Raw genomic sequence first — 17,916 nt, forward strand, 5'->3', positions numbered from 1 at the left:
GTCTTATTAATGGTCACATAGTTTCTGAATCCATTAAGATCACCTGTTCGTAGCCGTAGAGATATTTCTTCCCCATGATTCTTATTTAATACAAGAATACATTTAGGGCTAATCCCTACATACCCAACAGGAGCTAACTCTGTCATAATTCCTACCCTCTATCGATGCTCCTTCATGATAGAAATTATACCCCAGTACACACAATAACAACGACTTCTCTTTTGTAGAACAACTTGATACTTTGGAATGGATCATTAAAATATAGGATTAGCCTTGCGCAAGCAACTAGATTTGGTTTCATTTAGATGATCCATGACATTCCTTAGAATAGTGAATAGAGTTCTAATAACAGGGGAAATTTCAACAGGTGGCATCTGAGACTTGAGCTTTTGAATAGCATCTTGAAGGCACACAGAAGTAGTAGCTGTGGACTCTTGAATTCTTCTCAAATCTGCATCTTCGTGTTCTAGGTTCAACTGCATGGATTCAAAATCACTTACAACAGGTTTGTTTAGTCTAGAACCAAGAATATGTTGTTGAAATTCTGCAACAGGATTTCCACAATTAAGATTTGATCCAACAGAACTAGAACCAACTATCTGCACATCACTTGATTGCCTAGAAAGGACATATACTGTGTCTGGTTGTTCTGAGAGGCTGGCATCAGGATCTGGTTCAGTAATCGCTTTGAATCTACCAACAGCATAGCCTTCTTGACTGTCATCGGGATCAGGTTCAACAATCAGAATTTAAATTAAAAGCCTATTAATTTGCGTCCCCTGTATGAACCGGAAGATCATCAATAGTGACAATCCATTCAAGCAGTTCCACTGGTGATTTCCAACCTTGAACAGAGAATTTCCTTACTCCTCCTTCTGTTTAGAGGTCTCTATTTTCTCTGTTGTATCCATATCCCACGATTCTTTAACACCTCCAAAGGGTAAATGATGATTTGTAAGATGTATATCAGTGTCATTGACAACCATTCCTCCAGCAGAAATGCTTGCCACCACTTGTCGTCCAAAATTTTTGTCCTTTGTAAACAGATATGCTGCTAGTGGCTTTGGCAAAGAAGTTACGACTTCCAAAGCTTCCTCCATTTTTTGCACAGTGATTATTGGAAGCAAGGGACCAAATATTTCTTCTGTCATAATCAAGGAATCCATTAGAACATCCAGCAAGAGAGTAGGAGCAATAATCAGTCGCTTTTCATCTCGTTGACCCCGATATATGACTTTATCTGACACCTTTGGATTATCCAAGAGCCTTGTTAAACGTGAAAAATGACTGAAATTGACAGTACGAGACAAGTCTGCTGACTGAGGTGGATCCTTTCCAAAGATTTTTTTTTTTTTTTTTTTTAAATAACTTTTAGAGCCTCTATCAATTTATGAGAAAATGACTCCAGTGTTATGATGTAATCCGGGGAAATGTATGCTTGTCCATTATTACATCCCCACTTTCCAGCTATAATTCGCCTCGCTGTAACCTCTAAGTCTACTGTTGGATCAACAATAACTGGACATTTTCCTCCAAGTTCTAAAGTTACAGGAGTAAGGTGTTTTGCCGTTGCAGCCATCACAATTCTTCCTATTTTTCCACTACAAAGTGGATAGTTCTAGGCAAAAATAATCAGTGTTGCACGCAATGGGTTTGGCACAATTTTAGCTGATGAGGGGAAGACAGTCATGTTTGTTTACACCTTTTGTGGGGTCATCCAACTTTTTAGCTCTTTGATCGCTACTTGGCATGATTGTTTTACAAGAAAACCCATCCGCTTTGACTTGCTCGAACTTTATTCGCCAGCTGTCATCTGTAAGGGGTGCCATTTGACCTAGAAATACCAATTTTGTCCATATCTTGAGAAATATAAGCCGAAAAGCCCAATCCTGATAGAGAAGAAACACGGGACTTCCATCCACAGGAACCCTTTGAGAAATTTAAAAAAAATGATGTTCAAGATTTAAAATATTTTTCCTTGAGTGATAACAGGTGGTTCCACTTGGGATAGTGTGCCCCTATGGCACGCTAAGAACATGTAGGTCCAATGCTTTGTCCTCTTTATGAAAAACATAGATTTGCTCAACAAACATCCCTTTCCAGCTTCTTGATCTTTCACCTTGGGCTTAAGCTTGATGATCACTGTAGGAGAAAGAAATCTACATCTACTTAAAAAATGCTCAGTCAACCTTGAGCTTATTTGCATTTTCCTACCTACCTACCCTATCAATTCACACTTCTTTCAGCTCAATCAAAGTGAAATTTCCAATGTAGCCAATCATTTGTCTTATCTGATATTTGAGCTTTTTTATTGCATCGGAGTTCAGAGCCACTATGATATTGTGATGGCCATTGCCACTGAAATTTCCTCTGATCTTCATAGGAAAGCTGAAACACTGGAGAGTAAAACTCTTCCATGTATTTAGCTATAGGATCCCAGAATACATGATCAGCTTGATGATTCTCGTAACTTTCTAGTTGTGCCAACTGATCCTTAATAACAGTGTATTCTTCCTCAATCACAAAAGAGATAGGAAGCAACATCCTCTCCTTGTGTTCTGACATAGAAACCTTCTGAAAAGAATGATCATGACCATGAAGACTATACGATTGAATTTTACCTTGTCAACCTTCAATTTCTTTCTCAATGTCCTTAGCAACTTCATCCAAAAATTTCATCTTATCTTCTGTCTTGCACTGAAATGATTTTAGATAAGAAGACAAGGACAAAGAAATTTTTTGATCTATTCCTTCATTAATATGATCATTATTCCATTGTTTGAAACCTTGAATTGAAGGAGAGTTTGCCACCACATCTTATCTATCTATCCATTCCTCCAAAAACATAAGCCAAAAGTCTTCAAATGACTTAATGGATTTGGTAGGAAAGCTTTCAATCCACTGTTTACATTTCCCTTGAAATGAATCATAGAACAACATAATGCAAACATCTTCATGTTTAACTCTAAGAAGCTCGGTAAAATCACAAAAATTTGATATATGCTTCAAAGTTAAACTCAAATATTCTCCATTGAATTTTGGGCCATTCCTTAGAAAATATGCATCCTTGGGAAAATGATTTGGGAAACCATGAATTCCTGAAAAATTTATGCATGCATACCTTGAAATAAGAATGGTAGCATCTGGGTTCTTCATAACTCCAGTGGAATCACCATGAATCTATGAATTTCGAATTCTTCAACAATGGAGTTGCCAAGGTATATTGTAGCCTCGAAAATTCTTCTGAGCTCCTGCTACCTTCAGAAGTTTAGTTTTTGTTTTCGGGAAAGAATAATCTTCAGGCTCCCAACAGACGCACCAAAATGTTATCTCAAAATCTAGCCCTGGAAGGCTGCAAACCACGAAGACTTCAAGCAACTGTTTCAAACCTACTTTAGGCTGAGGTTTAGCCTCCCCAACCTGAGAGCGCTCTCTTAAAGGATTTAAAGGTTTTTGATTATGATCAAGATGGCTAACTCTTGTAAAACAACTAAGAAATAAAAATGGTGGAAACACAACTAACAAGTATCCATTGGGCTTATGGAGTCATATATGATTTAGTATTAACAACAGGATTGGCTTTGCATAGAAGTCAAGACATTCAGATTTCAACACACCAAACACATAGAAAGCAGTTTATGAGTATATGAAGGAAATTAGAACACTGTAAGTGATTTCTAAGTAATCAGATACTCATAACACTGTAAATAACATGAAAAGACAACAAAGGAAACTCATACATTGAAGCCTTATGATTCTTGAGAAGTAGAAGCCAATACTGTAATATCAAAAAACAGAGTCTTTACATAAGCCAAATATCAGGGCTTTTACTTATAAATTTCCCCCCTTTATTACATTGTTCTTTCTCCTATATATAGAGCTCTTCTACCTAACTGAGATTCCTCCTCAAGCATGAGGGGAACTCGAGATCTACTTCTAATGACACCTATTCAGATTTTAACTACCTATTAAATGTAACAAACTGCTACTAGACTTTCTAGAGATCTAAATCAAATAGGAGTCTAACTCCATATTATGCTAATAATAGCCTTAATTACAATCAAGATTCATTCTCTGACAAGTGGTTTCCTTCAGCTTTAGCTGTGGTGGATGTTCGAAGCTTCTTACTGGTCCTTAATGTCTTATCCCTTTACCTTTGCTGAGAAACAAGAAATTGCCCCTGTTTTTATGCTTTTGGTTTCCTCAAAGATATTCGGAAGTAATTAACCATGTTGATCTTCATGAATTAGTCAACAATCCATTGGAGTGCCACGTACTTCATGTGTTGTAAGCCTTTCCCATGTACATGTGTGATGAAAAAAACTTTTTAACGATGATTGAAAAAGTCTTCCAAATTTGGTTGACTGAACGTTAATTATGCATCTTCAGCAGTTTCGTAGCGCGCTACGAAACTGCTGTGCATTATGTATCACCTACAACAGTTTCGTAGCGCGCTACAAAACCGCTGTTTAATCACAAGACATAGTTCTAATACCAAATTTTTGACTGTCCTGAAGCTATTCAAAACTGAAACAAGGTAAATCATCAAGATTTGTGACATAACCTTACTTGCTGTGTAATTCCCTTAAGTAAATTGTTCCCGATGACTTAGCTGTATCTTCAAATGATGCAATATGAGGAGGTTAATTTTCAAGGTATCATAGTGCTACAGCTGCCGCAGAAGCACGAACATCTACCACATAATGTAAAGGATTCCCTCCAAGCTTGTTAATGCTGTAAGTTTGGTGGGAAGAAAAGAGCTCATCCACATCAGCTTCATGCCTTAACCCACTTAATGTCTGGCTTCTCGACTTTGTCCAACCTAAGGCAATATCTTCTTAATTCAACTGTTTGTCTAATGCAAAAAGGTTTCCATCATGTTCTGAGTGTACTATGAGCAAGTTCATGCAATAAAGTCTTCTTAATTCCCTCATAGTTTCTGAATCCATTAAGATCATCTGTTCTTAGTCGTAGAGATATTTCTTCCCCGTGATTCTTATTTAGTCCGAGAATACATTTAGGGTTGATCCCTACATACCCAACAGGATCTAACTCTGTCATAATTCCTACCCTCTATCGATGCTCCTTCATGATAGAAATTATACTCCAGTACACGCAAGAACAACGACTTCTCTTTTGTAGAACAACTTAATACTTTGGAATGGATCATTGAAATATAGGATTAGCCTTGCGCAAGCAACTGGATTTGGTTTCATTTAGATGATCCATGACATTCCTTAGAATAGTGAAAAGAGTTCTAATAACAGGGGCAATTTCAACAGGTGGAATCTGAGATTTGAGCTTTTGAATAACATCTTGAAGGCGCACAGAAGTAGTAACTGTGGACTCCTGAATTCTTCTCAAATCTGCATCTTTGTGTTCTAGGTTCAACTGCATGGATTCAAAATCACTTACAACAAGTTTGTTCAGTCTAGAACCAAGAATATGGTGTTGCAATTCTGTAATAGGATTTCCATAATTAAGATTTGATCCGACAGAACTGGAACCAACTATCTGCACATCACTTGATTTCCTAGAAAGGACATATACTGTGTCTGGTTGTTCTGAGAGGTTGGCATCAGGATCTGGTTCAGTAATCACTTTGAATCTACCAACAACATAGCTTTCTTGACTGTCATCAGGATCAGGTTCAGCAATCAGAATTTAAATTAAAATCCTATTAATTTGCGTCCCCTGTATGAACCCAAAGATCATCAATAGTGACAATCCGTTCAAGCAGTTCCATTGGTGATTTCCAACCTTGAATAGAGAATTTCCTTACTCCTTCTTCTGTTATAGGTCTCTATTTTCTCTATTGTATCCATATCCCATGATTCTTTAACACCTCAAAAGGGTAAATGATGATTTGTAAGATGTATAGTAGTGTCATTGACAACCATTCCTCTAGCAGAAATGCTTGCCACCACTTGTCGTCCAAACTTTTTGTCCTTTGTAAACAGATATGCTGCTAGTGTCTTTGGAAAAGAAGTTACGACTTCCAAAGCTTCCTCCTTTTTTTGCACAGTGATTATTGGAAGCAAGGGACCAAATATTTCTTCTGTCATAATCAAGGAATCCATTAGAACATCCAGCAAGAGAGTAGGAGCAATAATCAGTCGCTTTTCATCTTGCTGACCCCCATAGATGACTTTATCTGACACCTTTGGATTATCCAAGAGCCTTTGTAAACGTGCAAAATGACTGAAATTGACAATACGAGACAAGTCTGCTGACTGAGGTGGATCCTTTCCAAAGATTTTTTTTTTTTTTTTTTTAAATAACTTTTAGAGCCTCTATCAATTTATGAGCAAATGACTCCAACATTATGATGTAATCCGGGGAAATGTATGCTTGTCCATTATTGCATCCCCACTTGCCAGCTATAATTCGCCTCGCTGTAACCTCTAAGTCTACTATTGGATCAACAATAACTGGACATTTTCCTCCAAGTTCTAAAGTTACAGGTGTAAGGTGTTTTGCAGCTGCAACCATCACAATTCTTCTTATTATTCCACTACAAAGTGGATAGTTCCAGGCAGAAATAATCAGTGCTGCACACAATGGCTCTAGCACAATTTCAGATGATAAGGGGAAGACAGTCGTGTTTGTTGACACCTTTTGTGAGGTCATCCAACTTTTTAGCTCTTTGATCGCTACTTGACATGATTGTTTTACAAGAAAACCCATCCGATTTGACTTGCTTGAACTTTATTCGCTAGCTTTCATCTGTAAGGGGTGCCATTTGACCCAACAATACCAATTTTGTCCATATCTTGAGAAATATAATCCCAAAAGCCCAATCCTGATAGAGAAGAAACACAGGACTTCCATCCACAGGAACCCTTTGAGAAATTTAAAAAAAATGATGTTCAAGATTTAAAATATTTTTCCTTGAGTGATAACACCAGCAAAGATTGTCAAAGGCCAAGGTTTTTGCAAGTTGTTAGCAGAAGCATCCAATATTCAAGAACCTAAAGATACAGAAGATATCAATCAAATAAGTATCACAGACCCTGAATCACAATATGCAGATCTGATTTTCTATTTAAAAAATGGATATGCTCCTTCTAATCTTTCCTATAAAAACAAACATGCCATTATATTGAAAGCAAAAAACTTCATAATTGTAAATGATGTATTGTTTAGGCAAAATTATGATTCAATTTTGTTAAGATGTTTAGAAAAACCTTAAGCACAAAAGGTTTTGTAAGAGCTACATGACGGACCAGCAGGAGGACATTTTGGAGCTGATACAATAGCTCACAAAATCATTCATGCTGGATATTGTTGGCCCACCATGTTCAGAGATATTCATGAATACGTAAGTAAATGCCAAAGTTGTCAAACCACTAGTGGAAGACAAATAAAGCCGACTTTCCCTTTGCAACCAGTGAACATTGAACAACCAAATGAGCAATGGGGATTGGACATCATTGGAGAAATCACTCCACATTCATCTAAACAACATAAGTATATCCTTACCGCCACTGATTAATTCACTAAGTGGGTTGAAGCAATTCCTTTGAAGACAAAAAACTCTGAGGCAATCATGGAATTCATAGATCAATTCATTATTACCAGGTTTGGTGTCCCAAATGCTCTTGTTTTTTATAATGCATCCTATTTCTCTGGAAATTCTATATTTGAGTTTGCTATTAAAAGGGGATTTAAATTGAAGTATTCTGCAAATTACTACCCTCAGGGTAATGGTTTAGCAGAATCTACCAATAAAAATCTGATCAAAATTATTAACAGGACTATGGAGCTGAATCATAAAAACTGGCATAAATCTTTGATATTCACACTATGGGCTGACAGAATAACACAGAAGCCCTCCATGTGAACTTCTCCATTTAATCTAGTATATGGAAAGGTAGTTGTCATACCAGCAAATCTACTACTTCCATCCCTAGCTTTAGTGCAGTTTATTGAAGAAAGTCCCTCATCTTCTATTCAACTAAGACATGATCAAATCTTGAAATTAGAAGAAGAAAGGGAAAAAGCCAGAATCATACATGCAAAACATCAGCAAATTATCAAGTCATCGTTCAATACAACTTCAACCAGTTCAAAACAATTACAAGTCGGTGATCTAGTTTTGAAATGGGACAAAGCCCATGAAGATAAAGGGAAACACACTAAGTTCCAGAAAATGTGGCTTGGACCATTTCAAATCAGCGAAAAGATAGGCCCTTCCACATTCATATTACAAGATCTATCAAGAAAGAGAGATTCTCTTCCTGTTAACGGCCTTATCTTGAAAAAATTCTTCAATTAAGGAGGTAACCCCTTCTCCCTTGTAAATATTCAATTTTCAGTAAATTTGTGTACATAGTTTATCTTTTAGAATCTTAGGAAAATAAAGTTGTATGAAGCTTCCCATTGGTTTTTGCTATATTGAAGAGTTATTCAAAAGAAATAGTTTTGGTATTTACTTTTGAGAAATGGAAGCCTTAAACGAAAGGAAAATTTATATGGAATTAGGTATATTTAGATTCTAAAAACCCCATTTTATTTTTGTGAAATCTTCTCAAGATTTAGAAGTACTGTAAATCATTTTAATGCTTTCAAGCAGCCTGAAAACAATTATCAATACAAAATAGAAACTGATTCAATCTTAGCATCTGTAACTCTTACCCTGTCATCCATGTTCTCTTAAGGAGAAAATTGTTCATCCCATTCATCAAAGTTTATAATTACTCAGAGTGTAATTCTAAAATATGTATGATATAAAAGATAAGAGGTCTTATTACAAGCCTGCTTACCATGATCATTAGGGGAATAGTTCAAATTGACATTACCAATACTGCATACCAAATAGGGTAATGGATTATAATTATAAGACAAGTGGTCTCATCACGAGCCAGCTTGTTAAGTTAAATTACAACCAATGAATGACATTATCTAAACAGCTAGCCACCAAACCAGGACAATGGATTTTTATCTTACAAAATAAGGAAAAAATAAAAAATAAAAGTAATACAAAATATGGAGACTTATTTTTGAATTCATTCTTTTTTATTATACTCTGAAATGGATGGAATATTCAATGATCAAATGGTTAAAAGGTATCCCTGTCGAGACTATAGATGTTTGCTGGCAGTAGAGGCTCTACCTATGACAAAGGAGTCATTATAAAGCTAAGTTGGAAAAGTCTTTTATTTTATCATTATCAACCAATTAAGGCTAATTTAAAACATATAATGTATTTAATTTTAACAAGAGAAGAAAATAGCAGAAATAGTTATTATTATATTTAGGATTTATGATTATCTAGTTATATTAGAATTCTTCTATTAGATGAGATTTCGAGATTAAGAAAGTTTAAGTATTTAAACATTTCTCAGAGATAATTGTTTCTCCCAGTGAATCGCCAATTGTTGTGCTGTACAATAACCCCCAATTTCATAAAATTTTACTTAAAAAAATCATAATATGAAATGGATCCCTTTTAAACTCAGATGTGTGAATAAAGTGGTATTAATCCATCATTAGAAAAACCCTCATCAAAAGGTCCAATGGAAATGATATATTTTAAAATAAACCTTTTTGAATAAGAACAAAAATCAGTCTTGTAAATAAATATAAAGTTCTTTGTTATTGCGATAAAGCGATTGCAAGATCACATATCACAATAATAAGGAAAACATATACAAACACCCATTGACTTACTCCGATCCGAAAAGCAAATAACTATCGAATATCGGGAAAGGCGAATCGCAAGTATAATGAAAGAACCTCCCTCATTTCTCCGATGCGATATCGCTATTGGCAATCGGGGGTAGCAGCCCAATGCATGTTTTATGGCACATTCAAATCCTCCGATGCAATAAGGCATATCGCAATCGGTGATCGGCGAAGTTATAAGAGCATAAGCAATAAGACCCAAATCCATCTCCGATTGCGATGCGTTAAATCAAGGCATGTGTTTCGAAAACATAATTAAAAGGCTTTCATGTGTTGCATCTCCTTTCAGCAATCGAAAGATATTTTGGACAAATATTGAAGCCTTTCTATGCACATTACCAATCGCCGAGTGCGATTTACTTCTGATTATCCACCAAAGAATCTAAGCCACGCTTGAATGGATCATTCATCATATAAACAATATAATGGGTATTTAAAAACTCCTTTACCATGATTGACAGGATAAACGGCCAATTAATGAAGCAATTATGGCGAGATTTTCCTTTAGATTGTATCTGCGGCAGTTTCACTATAATCCTTTATTATCCGCCAATTGACATAATTCTTTCATATTGGTTTATACTAGATATTCTCTATATCACGTTGGTTTCATTCCTTGTGTAGAACTCCGCCGAAATAACAAATTTCAAACAAATGGGAAAGAAATCCAAGAAATCTGTCGCAGTAGCAGTTCCTATAGCAACAGTGCAGCCAACCAATGATCCAGGACCAAGTAAAAAAGGTTTAATCTCAGACACTACGTGTCTCGGCCTTCGAAATACAAGTTGGAAAAGCATCTACAATTTAGTTGAAGCAGAGGAGCCTGAGGAAGTATCAGAAGAAGCTACTGCAGACTCAACTAATAAATCGGAAGCTTCCCTTAAAGATTTAGTTGATTCATATTTGCACAGGATAGCAACACGTGAGAAAATTATTCCATACACTGATGTAGTGAGATGGGTGGTAGAAGAAATTCCAGTTTCAAATAGAACATTTTTCACAGTTGACGGAAAGATTTTTGGCTCATTTCAACCTGATGACTTAAGGAAGATGTATCACTTGCACGAACCTGAAAAGAAATACAACAAAGCCTTTCTTGAAAAGTTCGTAGAGGAGAACGAGACTGAATCGGCCCAATTAAGCAGTGGAGACATAATCCCGCAAAGCACAAACATGAATCATCGGGTAAGTACTCTGTGGAATCATTGTCATCCCCTTACTGTTATGCTGGCGCAATGATGTGTAGAATGTGCAGAATGCATGACTCTGCAAGGTTCACTATTGAAATGGTTCCTTTAATGGAAGCGACGGTTAGTAGTTATGTGATGGATTGGCAAACATATTGTCTGATAAATTAGCCACTGCAATTCTTGACTTTAGATCAAATTCACATAAAACCACTAGGACCATTCCCCCTTTTTATTACAGTGCTTATATTTTTAGGGTCCCATCCTAACCCCCTTATTTATGTAATGGGATCGAGTCATAGTCAAGAGTCAATAAAGCCCATATTAATAATTGTAAGTGGTTAACCCGCAATTAATGACGGGACCGCAGTTAGTTGCAAATGGGTTTTAGTATTAGATCGATGGTATTAATAAAACCTGTGGTATTGATCCATGGTATTGCATGTATGAGTCATATATAAAGGATAGAGACTCCCTGCGAGGAGCATCGTGTCTTAATTTTGAATCGAGCTCTGCTCTATTGGAGGTTTCCCCTCGAAGAGGCCAGTGAACATTGCTTTCTGAATAATAAAATATTTGCTGTTGTCTCTCACTATTTTATGTTCTGGGTATCTTTCTTCACATATTCTGTATTTGGGTATCTTTTTGTAGGTTAAGAGCATAAGAAGTGGTATCATAGCACTTTCCAGGGTCGGTGGGATCTCCATTTCTTAGCAATTTTTTTTTTGGCTAGAGACGTGTTCCGGCGTCTTTAAACCACAGGATTTATCGTTGAGGGCATAAAACTACGGATTTGGGGAGGCATGCACGCAAGAAATACAAGAGGTGGTCACGCTTGTTGGACTCCCTTGTAACCCCTGTGGGTACCCCTTTGAGTAGAGCGCATTAGACAGAACCGCGTACGGACTTTCTTCCAAGTACCTTTTGGGTATATCAGAAGCCTCTTAGCTCCTCCGCAAACTCGCCATAGATAAACCATCGGCCGTCTTGCTTCTACAGTACATCGAGAACAACACTCGGAGAGATTACTCACCCGTACGATAGGGTAGTCGGCTTGTACGGCTAAGGGTACGATTGATCCTCCTTAGTTAGAGCCGTGAAACATTGGGCCGAGTACTACTGTCAGACCCTTATGTATATTGCGATCTGTAGCACTTGACACTCATCGAGACCATAGTTCCCTTTTCTATCCTGGGATCACACATCATCTCTGCCAGATCCGCTCGTGCAAAGGGGTGCAGCAGCAGAAGACATTAGTCCCACAGTTCCGAGTTAGCAGACTAGCCATTCCGATCTATTAGATCCATCAGATCCGCAGCAGCAGTCTATTCCGCCACCCAGAGCTATCCGATCCGCCATTCAGATCTCTCACATCCACCAGATCTGAGTAGTTGTGTGGGGTTCCTATACCAGGACATAATTTTTGCAGGACTTTTGGCAGCATTGACATTTTGAGGATTTGGCGACTGCAGTATAGAAAAAAAAAAAAAAAAGTCTGAGATCTCCCGGGGCGCTTATTGGTGATCTAGCCCATCAGAATCAGGATGACGAGCTGAGCACGGTGGTACCATTCAATTCTTACTGAATTTTTTTTCTTTTATTTTTTTGGGCGGTCCCAAATCTCAAGAACATCTAATCGATGCATGGTAGAAATTAGAGCTCAAGCTATGGCCAATGAGTGGATTGACAAACTTGAACTAACCTTGCAATCCATCCAAAGTCAACTTGATAGACTATCTACCCTAATCTCAAAGGGCAAGGAGGAAGCCCACAAGGAGGCATATAATGGCAATGGACACAGTGAGCGTGAGTCTAGCTACTCTCCTCACGTCTGGGGCACCCACCAACAATCCCGTCAGCGACCTCCCAAGTTGGATATGCATAAATTTGATAGTTCTCACCCAGCAGCATGGATAGCACAAATGGAGCAGTATTTCAATCTGAATAACATCTTAGATAATGAGACTCAGCTTATGGTGGGGAGCATGTACTTGGACAATGAAAGGTGGCAATGGTGGGAATGGCATCAACGTTGCAATGGACCTTTTCTGGCTTGGAACAACTTCAAAAAAGCTCTTACAGACCGCTTTGTCCAGGAATCTTCTTTTTTGGGTCGTCTTACTAAGCTCCGACAGACTGGCACAGTGGATGAATATATTACAGCCTTTGAAGCCTTAGCCTTCGCACTAGGGGTCTCTCAGATGTGTTCTGCACGGAATGTTTTATCAGCGGTCTTAAAGAAGCCATAAAAGCTCAAGTCCTACTGCACCACCCTCCCACATGGACGGAGGCTTGCAAGGTAGCTCGTAACGTGGAACGTGTGTTAGCAGCCCAGTACAGTCGCCCAAATTTCTTCGCTAAGGGTCGCCCCCCACAAGCTCACAACACAACTCAAACACTTAAGGTCCAAAAGGTGTCACCTACAGAAATGGTCGAAAGAAGAAAGCAAGGATTATGTTAGTACTGTGATGAAAAATACTCCCCAGGTCATAAATGCAAGGAGCCCAATTTTTCTCAAATTGATGCCACTGACTACAGCTCATCGGAGGAAGATCCACCACTTGAGGAACATGAGGCGGTAGAAGAGGACAACCAAAAGGACAATGTCCCTGACGAACCAGTTATTTTGCTGCATGCTTTGGTAGGGATTTCTTCACCTCAAACTCTCAAAATCAAAGGTTTTATTAAACATCGACCAGTAGTAGTCTTGATTGATAGTGGAAGTACACATAATTTCATCCATCACAAAGTCACAGAAGCAGTGCATTGTTTTTTCCGAGCAGTTTCTAACTTCCAAGTCCAAATTGTGGATGGGGGCACAATGAAATGTGAAGGCCGCTGTGAAAATGTCAAACTTCAAATGGGGGATTATCAGTTGAAGACCCACATGTTTTCCATACACATGGGAGGGTGTGACATTGTCCTCAGCGCTGAATGGCTCCGCACTCTTGGGCCAATCACAATGGATTTCCAGGAGTTATATATGAGTTTTAAGCAGAAAAACTCCACACATACCCTCCGTGGACTCCAGGCGGAAGCTCCCTCTATCATCAGCTCGCATGGGATGGAAAAATTGCTAAAAAAGGGCCATCATGGAGTTATAGCTCAATTTAATTCTATCCAGGCAGTGGCAACCAAGTCTCTGCCGATTCATCCTGAGATGCAACAGATTTTAAATAACCATCTGCCGGTCTTTGACACGCCTCATGAGCTTCCACCCTCGAGAAGGGAACATGATCATAGCATCACCTTGGTTCCAGGGGCCCAACCCCCAAATGTGCACCCATACAGATATCCGTTCACCCAAAAGAATGAAATAGAAAAAATAATCAAGGAACTTTTGGAAGCAGGTGTCATTCGTCCCAGCATTAGTCCTTATTCATCACCGGTGGTCATGGTGCTCAAGAAAGATGGGGAGTGGCGGATGTGTCCAGACTTCAGGGCCCTCAATAAGTTGACAGTCAAAGATAAATTTCCTATCCCGGTGGTTGATGATTTGCTGGATGAACGCAATGGGGCTCAATTCTTCACTAAGCTGGATCTGCGCTCAGGCTACCACCAAATTCGCATGAAGGAATTCGACATTCCAAAGACTGCTTTCCAAACTCATGAAGGCCATTATGAGTTCCTAGTCATGCCATTCGGTCTTTGTAATGCCCCATCTACTTTTCAGAGCCTTATGAACCACCTTCTCAAACCATATCTCAGGAAATTTGTCCTTGTCTTCTTCGATGACATCCTCATCTATAGTTGCACTTGGGCCGCACATCTTCAGCATGTAGATCTACTCTTGCAACTGCTCCGCAAGCATAAATTATTTGTTAAGATGTACAAGTGTTCATTTGGCATGGAAGAAGTTGAGTATTTGGGCCACATTGTGGGGCGTGAAGGTGTCAAGGTGAACCCTAAAAAGATCCAAGCAATGTAGGATTGGCATCAACCTAGGACCTTGAAGAGCCTGAGAGGATTTTTGGGTCTCACAAGCTATTATCACAAATTTGTCCGCAATTATGGTCACATAGCGAAGCCCCTCACTCAACTCTTGAAGAAAAATTCATTCTTCTGGAATGAGGACGCACAACAGGCCTTTACATCTCTCAAAAATTCCATGTGTTCCACTCCAGTCTTAGCACTACCTGATTTCACCAAATCTTTTGTCATTGAATGTGATGCTTCGGGTATGGGTATTGGGGCAGTCTTAATTTAGGAAGGACAACCTTTGGCCTTCACAAGCCAACAAGTAAGTGGGAAGAATATGGGCCAATCTACCTACGAGAAGGAAATTATGGCCATCTTACATGCAGTAGAGACCTGACAACCTTACTTATTGGGGCGACGTTTCCAAATCCGCACAGACCATCATAGTCTTAAATATTTTTTGGAGCGACACCTATCCTCCCCACAACAAAATAAATGGCTCGCCAAAATGCTAGGATATGATTATGAGATAATTTATAAGAAAGGGCAAGACAATAGTGTAGCAGATGCATTATCTCACCAATTTGAGGAGGAAAGTACTTTGCTAGCAATTTCCCTCCCCATTCCAGAATGGATTGAAGAGGCTCGCAAGGAATGGTTTTCACATCCCGGGCTCTCCCAACTCATTTCTCAATTGCAGGCGGATCCAAATTCCACCAAGGGCTACTCGTGGTAGGATGAGATTCTTCGCTACAAGGACAGAGTCGTAATATCACCAACATCCACCCTCAAAAGTCGCATTTTGGCAGAATTGCACTCATCCCCCATTGCATGACATACAGGCTTTCAGAAGACATATGCTCGCACCAGAAGATCATTTTTTTGGATAGACATGAAAAAGGACATCCTTACTTTCGTAGCAGAATGCGAGGTCTGTCAACGCCACAAAGGGGAGATCATCAACGCACCAAGCACATTACAACCGTTGCCCATCCCGGCATCAATATGGACGGAGGTTTCTATGGATTTCATTACAGGACTTCCAAAGTCAGGAAACAAGTCATTCGTCATGGTGGTTGTGGAAAAACTTTTGAAGTATGCTCATTTCTGCGCCCTACCCCACCCGTTTACATCGACTTTTGTTGCTCAATCTTTCATGGATCAGATCTTCAAATTGCATGGCATGCCCACTTCTATTGTGTCTGATCGCGACCCGATCTTCACTAGTAATTTTTGGCAGGAACTCTTCAGGCTACAAGGCACTCAACTAAAACTCAGTGCTTCCTATCATCCACAAAGGGATGGTCAAACTGAAGCCGTCAATAAATGTCTAGAAACCTACCTTAGCTGTTTCACTTTAGAAAAGCAACATCTTTGGGTACAGTGGTTACCTTTGGCTGAATGGTGGTATAACACCAACTATCATGCCACCACCAAAATGACTCCCTATGAAGCAGTATATGGTCAACTCCCTCCTTCCCCTACTTCTTATATCAAGGGGTGCTCAAAGGTACAAGCAGTGGATCAACTCCTACAACACCGCGCAACCATGCTCGCCCATCTTAGAGAGAATCTTCATCAAGCTCAAAACCGCATGAAGCAAGAGGTAGACCAGCATCGCTTAGAGCGCCAATTTCAAGAAGGGGATCAGGTCTTTTTGAGGCTGCAACCATATAAGAAAACATCACTCAAATACAAGGGTTGTCAGAAACTATCTCCAAAATTCTACGGACCATATCAAGTACTTCAGCACATGGGAGAAGTGGCTTACAAGTTGGCTTTGCCACCTACTGCAAAAATCCATCTAGTTTTCCATGTCTCATGCCTCAAGAAAGTGATTGGGAACAATTGCAAAATTCAAACCAGTCTACCTAAATTGGACAAAGAAGGGTCAATCTTGCTCCAATCTGAACAGGTCCTAGACACACGAGACATGCACCTATGGGGCCGCATGATTAGGGAAGTCCTCGTCAAGTGGAAAGACACCTCTCCGGAAGATGCAACTTGGGAACCAGCCACTATTCTTCAGCAGTTTCCGCAGCTTCAGCCTTGAGGACAAGGCTAGTCTTAAGGGGGAGGGCATGTTAGGGTCCGACCCTAACCCCTTATTTATGTAATGGGATCGAGTCATAGTCAAGAGTCAATAAAGCCCATATTAATAATTGTAAGTGGTTAACCCGCAATTAATTATGGGACCACAGTTAGTTGCAAATGGGCCGTAGTATTAGATAGATGGTATTAATAAAACCCGTGGTATTGATCCATGGTATTGAATGTATGAGTCATATATAAAGGATAGAGACTCCCTGCAAGGAGCATCGTGTCTTAATTTTGAATCGAGCTCTGCTCTATTGGAGGTTGCCCCCTCGAAGAGGCTAGTGAACATTGCTTTCTGAATAATAAAATATTTGTTGTTGCGTCTCACTATTCTATGTTCTAGGTATCTTTTTGAAGGTTAAGAGAATAACATATATTATGGATATTCTTTGCTTTAATTCTGAGTATCTTGTACTTGGGTGGAGATGGACTTCACAAGACCCTAAACTAATCCACATTTATCATCAGATGTTATGGAAGGCACACTATAAAGACCACTTGTACCAAATCTGTAATGGTTTCATGTTACCTATCTATTATGCCATTTTTGATAAGCCTGCCCCAAGGATTTCCGAGGAAGCAGGGATTGACTTGACTGTTGTAGGAAATTGGTTTATGGAAGACAAGTTCACATATATAGGGGTTTATGGTAGCCTTGCAAGACCCCATGTCCTCCCTCTGTATGTACCTGATGAGCTGTTAGATCGAGAATTGGTCTATCAGATAACAACAGCAGGAAGATCCAAAACTCTTAGGAATTCTAAAAAGCAGGTGTGGCCTACATTTCCTTTGAGATGCGATGTTTACACTCTACATGATTACAAACATGCAGAAAAGGAGGCAGGAAAAATAAACATGCTCAATCTTGCAACCATTCCTAACAGGCAATACGATCCAAGGAACGTTTCCTATAATGTTCTTGAACAATCCAAACTTACAAAGTTTGATCTTGAAAAAGATGAATTTTATGACCTATTTTCTTCAGCAGAATCATTATTTCAGGTAAAAGCATTGGCCAAAATGAGAT

The 17,916-nt window shown here is 39.0% G+C and overlaps 2 pseudogenes; both read right to left on the reverse strand.

The window, feature by feature from the left end:
* Window positions 1-254: 254 nt before the first annotated feature.
* On the reverse strand, window positions 255-5,061 carry LOC149175978 (aldehyde dehydrogenase family 3 member H1 pseudogene; annotated as a pseudogene).
* Window positions 5,062-5,846: 785 nt separating this feature from the next.
* Window positions 5,847-6,630, reverse strand: LOC149175979 (aldehyde dehydrogenase family 3 member H1 pseudogene; annotated as a pseudogene).
* Between the last annotated feature and the right edge of the window lie 11,286 nt (window positions 6,631-17,916).

The sequence above is a fragment of the Pinus tabuliformis genome, chromosome 4_1 (genome assembly GCF_031772625.1).
Source record: "Pinus tabuliformis cultivar Carrire ecotype Pingquan chromosome 4_1, CPIR1, whole genome shotgun sequence".
Lineage (NCBI taxonomy): Eukaryota > Viridiplantae > Streptophyta > Pinopsida > Pinales > Pinaceae > Pinus > Pinus tabuliformis.